General features: G+C 46.3%; 1 pseudogene; it reads left to right on the top strand.

The window, feature by feature from the left end:
* Positions 1-826: 826 nt before the first annotated feature.
* On the top strand, positions 827-981 carry LOC116083140 (annotated as a pseudogene).
* Positions 982-9,145: the final 8,164 nt, after the last annotated feature.

Here is a 9,145-nt window from a genome sequence, read left to right as displayed (position 1 = left end):
AGGAAGCCGCAGCCATAAAGGGCTGGTGGTGACTAAGCTGGAGGTGGGGAGGTGTTGTGGGCGGGTGGGGGGGCTTGAAGCCAAGTCCAGGGCGGTGGTGTGAAGGTTGAGCACCAGTGACTTACACAGTGGAGTCTGCCAGAGACAAAGTGGGTGGCTGCCAGGATCCCTCTGCAGTTGGGGTGAAGCTAAAGTAAGGCCTGGCAGGGGAGCTAGGCAGGAATCAGTCAGATTCCGAAGTTTCCCTCCCATTACCCACCCCACCCTCCTGTTCTAAAAGACAACTGTAAAATTAATCTCTGGCCTGGGAAGTGTGAGGTAGCATTGAAGATGTTGCTGTAATCTCAACAACTGAGCAGGTAGGAGCAGGAGGCTAACCTGGGCTACATAGCAAGACCCTGTCTCAAAAACAAACAGAACACACCCCCACCCCAAAGTTTAAAAATAATAAAAACAAAGAAAAAGAAAAATAATGAACTGGATGTAGTCGCATATATCTGGAATCTGAGCACTTGAGAAACTGAAGCAGGAGGATTACTGTGAATTCGAGGCTACTTTGAACTACCTCGTAGAACCTTATCTAAAAAAAAAAAAAAAAAAAAAAAAAAAAAAAAAAAAAAAAAACATTAAGGAGGCTGGAGAGATGGGTTAGCAGTTAAGAGCACTTGCTGATCTTACAGAGGACTCAGGTTTGGTTTCCTGGTAACACCCACCTAAGAAGTTCACAATTGCCTATAACTCCAGTTCCAGAGAGTCTGGAATCCATTTCTGTCCTCTGAGGCCCTGGACATGCATGTAATGCACACACATACATACAGGCACTCTCATATATACATAAAAATTAAATTAAGAAAATAGAAAGAAAGATGCAAGGTGTTTTAAGAGCTGAACATGAAACTAGGACATTTGTGCTGTTGGAATGATACAGCATGGCCCCTGCGCAAGGATGACACACAAATTCGTGAAGTGTTCCATATTTTTTACAAATACAGAGGCGGATGCTCGCAGCCATCCATTGGACTGAGCACAGGGTCCCCAGTGGAGGAGCTAGAGAAAGGACCCAAGGAGCTGAAGGGTTTGTAGCCCCTTAGGATGAACAACAATATGAACTAACCAGTACTCACAGTGCTCCCAGGGACTAAACTACCAATCAAAGAGTACACATGGGGGGGACTCACGGCTCCAGCCACATATGTAGCAGAGGATGGCCTTGTCAGTCATCGATGGGAGGAGAGGCCCTTGGTCTTGTGAAGTGTAGGGGAATGTCAGGGCCAGGAAGTGGGAGAGGGTGGGTTGGTGAGCAAGGAGGGAGGGGAAGGAATAGGGGGTTTTCAGAGGGGAAATCAGGAGAGGTGATAACATTTGAAATGTAAAAAAAGAAAATAACTAATAAAAATTTAAAAAAAAAGAACGAAAAGAAAATAGGACATTCGAATTGCCCCAGTCCTTGCAGTTACTCAGTGTGAGCTCACCCTGCAGGGAGGGCGTGGAGGCTGGCCAGCTTAATGAAAACACATAAAAACCCGGCATACTTCAGTTCCTAGCAAATCGCCACCCAGACCACCCTGTGGTGAAGCTCTAAGTGGACAGCCCACGTGTGCTCAGAGCTGCCAAAAAGCCTCTAGGCACTGCCCTGAGGAGAGAACCAGGGAACACCTCACAGCCTGGGGAAACCTGAGAGTCAGAGAGAGGCCAGAACAAATACAGTAGGCAACCTGGAAGAAACGGATGAGGTGCTGGGAGGTGTGTGTGTGTGTGTGTGTGTGTGTGTGTGTTTGTGTGTGTGTGTGCATGTGTGTGTGTGTGTGCGTACGTGGGCAGATTTCTGAGTTTGAGGCCAGCCTGATCTACAGAGTGAGATCCAGGACAGCCAGGGCAACACAGAGAAACCCTGTCTTGAAAAGCCAAAAAAAAAAAAAAAAAAAAGAATTGGTTCCCAGTTGGTGGAAATGTTTTGTTGTGTGTGCATGTGTATGGGTGTGTATGTGCATGCGTGTGTGCATGTACGTGTGTATGCGTGCGTGTATGTGTGCGCATGTGTGCATGAGAGAGAGAATACGTGTGGTGTATGTGTGAGAGAGTATGTGTGTATGTGTGTCTGAGAAAGTGTGTGTCTACATGTATGTGTGTGTGAGAGAGTATTATGTGTATGTATTATGTAAGAGAGAAAGTATGTGTATGTGTGTGTGTGAAAGAGTATGTGTGTGGATGTGTGTGAGGCAAAGTGTGTGTGTGAGAGAGAATGTGTGTGTATGTATGTGTGTGAGAAAGTATGTGTGTACATGTGTGTATGTGTGTGTGAAAGAGAGAATATATGCATATGTATGTATATGAGAAAGAAAGTGTTTGTGTATGTGGGAGAGAATGTGTGTGTATGAGTGTGAGACAGTGTGTGTACGTGTGTGTTTGTGTGCGTGTGCACATGTGCACTCGTGCGCAAAGCTTTTGTCTTTAATTCCAGCACACAGCAGAAGGCAGAGGTGGGCAGATCTTTATATGTTCGAAGCCAGCCTGAGCCACATGTTGAATTTCTGGCTAACCAGGGCTACACAGTGAAACCCTGTTGTGTTCCCTCACCTCTGAAAAAAAAGTAAAGATCTGAGTAGGGTGTGGGATACAGCTCTGCAATTCCATACTGCAGGACATGAACAGGAAGGTCAGGAGTTCAAGGTCAAGACCCTACCTCCAAAAAAAAAAAAAAAGGGAAGAAGGAAAAAGAGAGGAAAGAAGGGAGGCAGGCCTGATCACTTTTAAAAAGTAAAATAACAATAAAAGTTTGGAAGACCAAACTCAGTGGCAAAAGGAGCAAAGAAGGATAGACTGGAAGTAGGAGAGAGGAGGAGGAAGTGGGAGTCCAGCTGAGGGGACCTGATAGTAGGTCGACGGTGTTCTAGATAGAGCAGAAGACCAGAGAGGACCATTGGTTAAACAAACAGACAGACAGACAGGCAGAAAAACAAAACGCAAAACCCTGCAGGCTGGAGTCCAACAAGGGCTGAGAGTGATGGGGTAAAACTAGCTCACATGAAGGCCTGCCACGTGAAACTCCAGACCAGTGAGAAATGAAGGCGGGGGAGATGGGGAGGAGGAAGAAGAAGGGGAGAAGGAAGAGAGGGAAAAAGAGGAGGAAGGGGAGGAGGAGGAAGAGGAGGAGAAAGAAAGAGGAGGAGGGTTATATAAGCAACCAGAGAGAAAATGGAAAAGTGAAACAAGAGCACTTTCAGACACCGGATAACACCGACACTCACGAATGGCAGTGTGCCTTTAAAAGTCTGAGAAAAATCATTTGCAAAATGTTTGGACAAAGACACTACAGAGCTGTGGCTCAAGAGTGACAGCTGTGCCTAGTTGTCCAGGGCAGACTAGCAGCTCACCTAGTCCAGAGGCCTGTGAGTCCACAGGTAGACACGGGTTTGGCTGTTATCTCAGGATCCTAGCTTGAGGAAGACACTGTACAGATGTGCATGCTGGCCATTCCTGGTCCAAATAGCCTGAGGCAGGAGCTCCTAGAGGCCTTGTTCTGCCTAAGTCACCACACTTCAGCTCTGTCCTACCTTGCAGCCCAGAGATAGGTAGGTACTGAGCTAGGATGCAAGAGCAGGGTCTGTGCCTCCATCTCCAGCTGCCCCGTCCTTTGGACGCCCCTGGAAGAAGGTTCAGAGCAACTGAGCCAGCCTGTGCCTGTGCTCTGTCCAGCCCATTCTCCTAGGTGACTTCATTTATTTGTACCTGAGTTGCCACTCCCTCACCACAGGTACCAATGGCTTCTTGGTTTTTCCAGAACTAAAAAGAGAATCGTGTCACTCCTAGAGACTCTCATAGATGGTAAAACCACAAAGCATTGTGGGGGAAGAGAACTGGAGCATCAGAAGAGAGGGCTGCAGCTCAGTGTTAGCATGTGTCTGGCAGATGGGAGGACCTGGTTTCCACTCCCGGAGTCCCACAAGGAGAGGAACGTCCCTTTAAAAGAGTCAGAACAGAGGTTCTTTTTGTGGATGTGGGAGATGAAATTCCAAGTAGAATTTCAAAGAGATGGAAGAATTTTTCTTTCTTGTTTCTTTAAATGATAGATTCTTACACATTTATACATAAATAAACTTATTTATGTATAAGTTATTAATGTATAAATAAATTTATTTATACATAGATAAAACATGATAATTTAGGATGAATGAGAACATTTTAATTTTCTCTTCTGTTTTATTTCATTTTAAGTTTAACTGACTTATGAATATAGGGCATAGAAAGAATTTTAAGTAGCAACTCAGAAATATCAGATATTTGATTTATGCTTATCTTTTATCTTTTTTCCCCTTGGGGGTTTCTCTGTGTAATACTGACTATCTTGGAAACCCCTGTGGAGATTAAAAAAATAAAAATAAAAAGGAAAGACATAACTGCTCGCAGGTATGGTGGAGGAGAAAGGTTATTGTAGATAAAAAGGAGAACGTAGTTAGAGGTAGGGACATCTGGGAGAGACTACAGTGGACATGACCCTGAGCCAAGTGAGGAGAGGGGAGGGGGGAAGAGAGGGGAGAGAGGGAAACCAGGTGCAGCATCCAAGAGGGCAAGAGGTGAAAAGAGAAACGGGTAACCAGGATATTTGGATTATATAGGGAAGAGCCTCTAGCAGAAGGATAGCCCCGTCCCTGAGCTGAAGAGTTTGAGGTAGAGCAAAGGCTACCCCAGACATACCCTTAACCTGTAACAGGAAGAGACTAAAAAATGCTGGGAGAACCTGGCAGCCAGCTCCACTTTGATATATTAAATGGGCACCTCACCCAGGGTTTGAGATATAACCTAGACCAGGCTGGTCTCAAACTCAGAGATCCATCTGCTTCTGCCTCTCCAGTGCCATGTTTAAATGCATGTGTCATCTTTACTGGCTTATACTTTCCTTTCCTAAAGATTTATTTTTATTATTTTTATTATGTATATGTGGGTGGGTATATGCACCTGAATGCAAGAGCCCACAGAGGTCCAAGATGTCAGATCATCCAGGAGCTAGGGTTACAGGCAGTTGTAAGCCACTTGATGTGGGTGCTGGGAATCGAACTCAGGTCCTCAGGAAGAGCAGCTTGTGCTCTTAAGCACTGAGCCATCTCTACAGTGCCATCTGACTTATTCAATGAGTCTAGGTCCTTATTTAATACTGCACACCGCTGTTCCTCTGTCCTATGCGGCCCTGCGGCCCTTCTCTCTTCTCCATCTTCTCACGCTTCTTAACTTCTTTTGTTTGTTTGTTTTTTGTTTTGTTGTTGTTGTTGTTGTTTTTCAAGACAGGGTTTCTCTGTGTAGCCCTGGCTGTCCTGGAACTCACTCTGTAGACCAGGCTGGACCCGAACTCAAAAATCCACCTGCCTCTGCCTCCCAAGTGCTGGGATTAAAGGCATGCACCACCACTGCCCAGCTCTTCTTAACTTCTTACAGTATCTACAATAAGAAGGATCTCAAAGTTTTAGCCGCCCAAAACACATTATGTTCTTAACCCTGACTGAAAGCTATAAAGAATTCATTACAGGGATTCTTATCTGTGGCTATTTACCAGGTTTTTGGAAATAAAGCCAGCTGAGCCCGAGGCTCTCACTTGTAATCCCTGCAGTCAGGAGGCTGAGGGAGTAAGTTCAAGTGAATGGAGTCTTACCTTAAAAATAAAGAAATAATGTTTTCTAAAGGCCAGTGAGATGCTCAGTGAGTAAAGGCACTTTGGGCCAAGCCTGACAAGAGCTGGGTTCCTGGGACCCACGGAGTAGAAGGAGAGAACCAGCCTCCTCAAATTGTTCCCTGACGTCCATACACACTGTGACACACGTGCCCAAAGCCATAATATATACATATACACAAAGTAAATGAATGTAACAAAAACCATTAAAAGGGGGCTGGAGAGTTGGCTCTGCAGTTAAAAGCCCTGGCTGCTCTTGCAGAGGACCTGGGTTCAATTCTCAGCACCCATGTGGTGGCTCATGGCAGTCTGTAACTCCAGTTCTAGAGGATCTGATGCCCTCTTCTGGCTTCTCAGGGCAGCAGGCATGACTGTGGTGCAGAGATACATGCAGACAAAACATCCATACACATAAAATAATGAAATAATAATTTGAAAATCCTTAAGAGCTAAAAAAGCAAAACCAAAATAAAATGAACTGCAAAGACTCAGGAAGCCAAGCCCTACTGCTACAGACACAGTCAGAGATCTGTTTCGTCAGCTCCCCCTTAGTTGTCAAGTGTTGTGTGGCTTTTGGAAGTTCTGCTGTGACTGAGGAGACAAGGATACAAAATACCAGCAAAGTTTGGAATCGCTCTTAAAAAAACCTTTCACCTCAACAACCCCCTGAAAAGGTCTTAAAAACCCTTCCAGGGACCGGGCGGTGGTGGCACACGCCTTTAATCCCAGCATTTGGGAGGCAGAGGCAGGAGGATTTCTGAGTTCGAGGCCGGCCTGGTCTACAGGGTTAGTTCCAGGACTGCCAAGGCTACACAGAGAAACCCTGTCTCGAAAAACCTAAAAAAAAAAAAAAAAAAAAAACCTTTCCAGGGGCCTGGACAGTACTCTGAGAGCCAGCTCAGCAGTGGTGGCGCACGCCTTTAATCCCAGTACTTGGGAGGCAGAGGCAGGCTGATTTCTGAGTTCGAGGCCAGCCTGGTCTACAGAGTGAATTCCAGGACAGGCAGGGCTACAGAAAATCCCTGTCTTGAAAGACCATTAAAAAAAAAAATTACGCCGGGCGGTGGTGGCACATGCCTTTAATCCCAGCACTTGGGAGGCAGAGGCCGGCGGATTTCTGAGTTCGAGGCCAGCCTGGTCTACAGGGTTAGTTCCAGGACTGCCAAGGCTACACAGAGAAACCCTGTCTCAAAACAAACAAACAAACAAACAAAAAACAAAACAAAACAAAACAAAAACCTAAAAAAAAAAAAATTACTCTGAGAGCCATTGCTTAGAGCAGTGCCTGGCTCGTGGTGGGCACAGGAAGCCCTAGGCCAGGTCTTATAGATATTTCTCACATACAGAAGACACCCCCCACACACCCCACTCATATCCCATAGGCACCCTCTGAGGTCCCTGGTAGAGGACAGTAGGACAGTCCCCACTTCCTCCCTAGTTTTCTTCATCTGTGGATTTAGCCAACCATGAATTTAAAATACCTAAATATAAGATTGCATGAACATGTATGGGTTGTCCCCCTGCCCCCTACTGCCACTGCCGCTGCTGCCTCCCTAAATAGCCCAGCATACCAGCTATGTACATATCACTTACTTGGCATTAGGCAGTGCAGGTTAGCAAAGAAGACTTGAAATGTATGGGAGGAGCTGGACAGGGTGGTGTATGCCTTAAATTCCAGGACTGTAAAGCAGAAGAATTGCCAGCCAGCATCATACAAGACACTGTCACATTGTCTTTTGTGTAAGGGGTGTAAGAGCCCCTTGTGTTTGGGTGTCTCCGTAGAGTCAGAGAACTAGGGACATCAAGGATAGACATGTCTGTGTTCTAATTCTGTTTCCGGAGAAACCCTTTCAGGGCCTCAGGCCTGGTGTTCGTACCGGGTCTGCAGCCGGTACAGACTTCCGCATGAGCCAGGCCACCTGAGTTAGAAGCCCCAACCCCATATAATATAAAGATGGAAGAAGACCACTGACTTTACAGCCAGCCATCATCGTTCCCATCTGGGAGGCTTTGTGACATATTACAAAGATCAGACTCTGCTTTATAAATGGCTAGAGATGTGCTCATGAGACTCCCACTGAGGGATGGAGAAAGAGAACCTACACAGGACCAGGAGTCAGAAGGCCTTAGGAAGGTCTCCTGCCAGTCAGTTTCCTCCTCTGCTAATTAAAGCTACACACTAGAATTTGGTTGCTTGGTGACAGTTTCCTAAGTACATAGTCTACAGTTCTAGTGGCGTCAACAGGGTTACACTTCTCCAAGACAAGTCTGTCTCATTACTGCTTGATCCAGCTGAGCCTCCTGGGGAAATTAGTCAGTTTTGGAGACATTTGATCTCCTCACCAGAAAGCCCCGGGGCCACTCAAGTCATTTGAGACAGTAGCATTGGGAAGAAAACACTGAACCCCGTTGCACAGCCTTGCACAGACAACAAAGCCCTTGCTCTGTCCCATTGGAACTCAAACTTGGCCAAATGATGCCGATTTAAGACTTAGATACCATTGAGATGAACTGGTGAGATTCATTCTGGTGTGTGAGATATGTTCCTTTTTTTTTTTTAATTATTCATTCATTTAACAAATAATGTTCAGCGCCTGTGGTCTCCCAATCTTGCATTAATTATGTGACATACCGTGGTGCTTTGAATGAGAAATGCCCTCCATAGGCTCATATATTTGAACACTTGGTCCACAGATGGTGGTCATTTTTGGGAAGGTTATGTATGGGACTTTTAGGAGGTGGGGCTTGCTAAAGGAAGGATGTCACTGGAGATGGGCTTTGAGGGTTTATAGCCTAGCTCATCTTCTTCCCTCTCTGCTTCCTGTGTGAGGATGAAAACTTGGTCAGCCTGCTTCTGCTCCCCCCGCCATGCATCTCCTGCCCATTGCATGTCTTCCCTGCCGTGATGGACTCTCCTTCAGGACTCATAGGCTGGAATAAGCTTTATCCTTTCCTACTAAAATGCCTCTGTTGGAGCATCTTATCACAGCAACCCAAACGGAACGAAGGCAGACACTGAGAGCGTTACTGTAAAACGAGGTCTATGGGTCGGATGTGGTTTAGATGCAGTCTGTCCCCCAAGGGTTTATGTGCTGGAAGCCTGGTCCCCAGGGCAGCAGTGTGAGGTGATGAACTCTTTACAGAAGGTTCATTGTGGGTGCTGCCCCAGGATGGCATTCACGTGCTAGCCTCCTTGTGAGTGGTTGCAATTAAAGGGGCAAGGTGAGTGGCTGCCTGTGCTCCGGCTGCCACCTTGACACGTGATCCCTCACCATTGTGATGGCATCTGCCATCGCCTGCTCACCAGAGATCTTAGATTTTAGCTTCTTTGCAAACTGTGAGATTCAGGTTTGCCAGATGGCTCAAGAGGAAAATGTGTTTGCCGCCAAGCCTCATAGCACGAGTTCAATTCCCAGAGCCCACTTGGTGGGAGGAGGGAACAGGCTCCTGTAGGTTGTCCTCTGACTGTGACACATGCTCTCC

Source organism: Mastomys coucha, unplaced genomic scaffold, assembly GCF_008632895.1.
Source record: "Mastomys coucha isolate ucsf_1 unplaced genomic scaffold, UCSF_Mcou_1 pScaffold11, whole genome shotgun sequence".
NCBI lineage: Eukaryota > Metazoa > Chordata > Mammalia > Rodentia > Muridae > Mastomys > Mastomys coucha.
The sequence above is the reverse complement of the archived record's forward strand: the minus strand, read 5'-3'. Positions and strand labels throughout refer to the sequence as shown.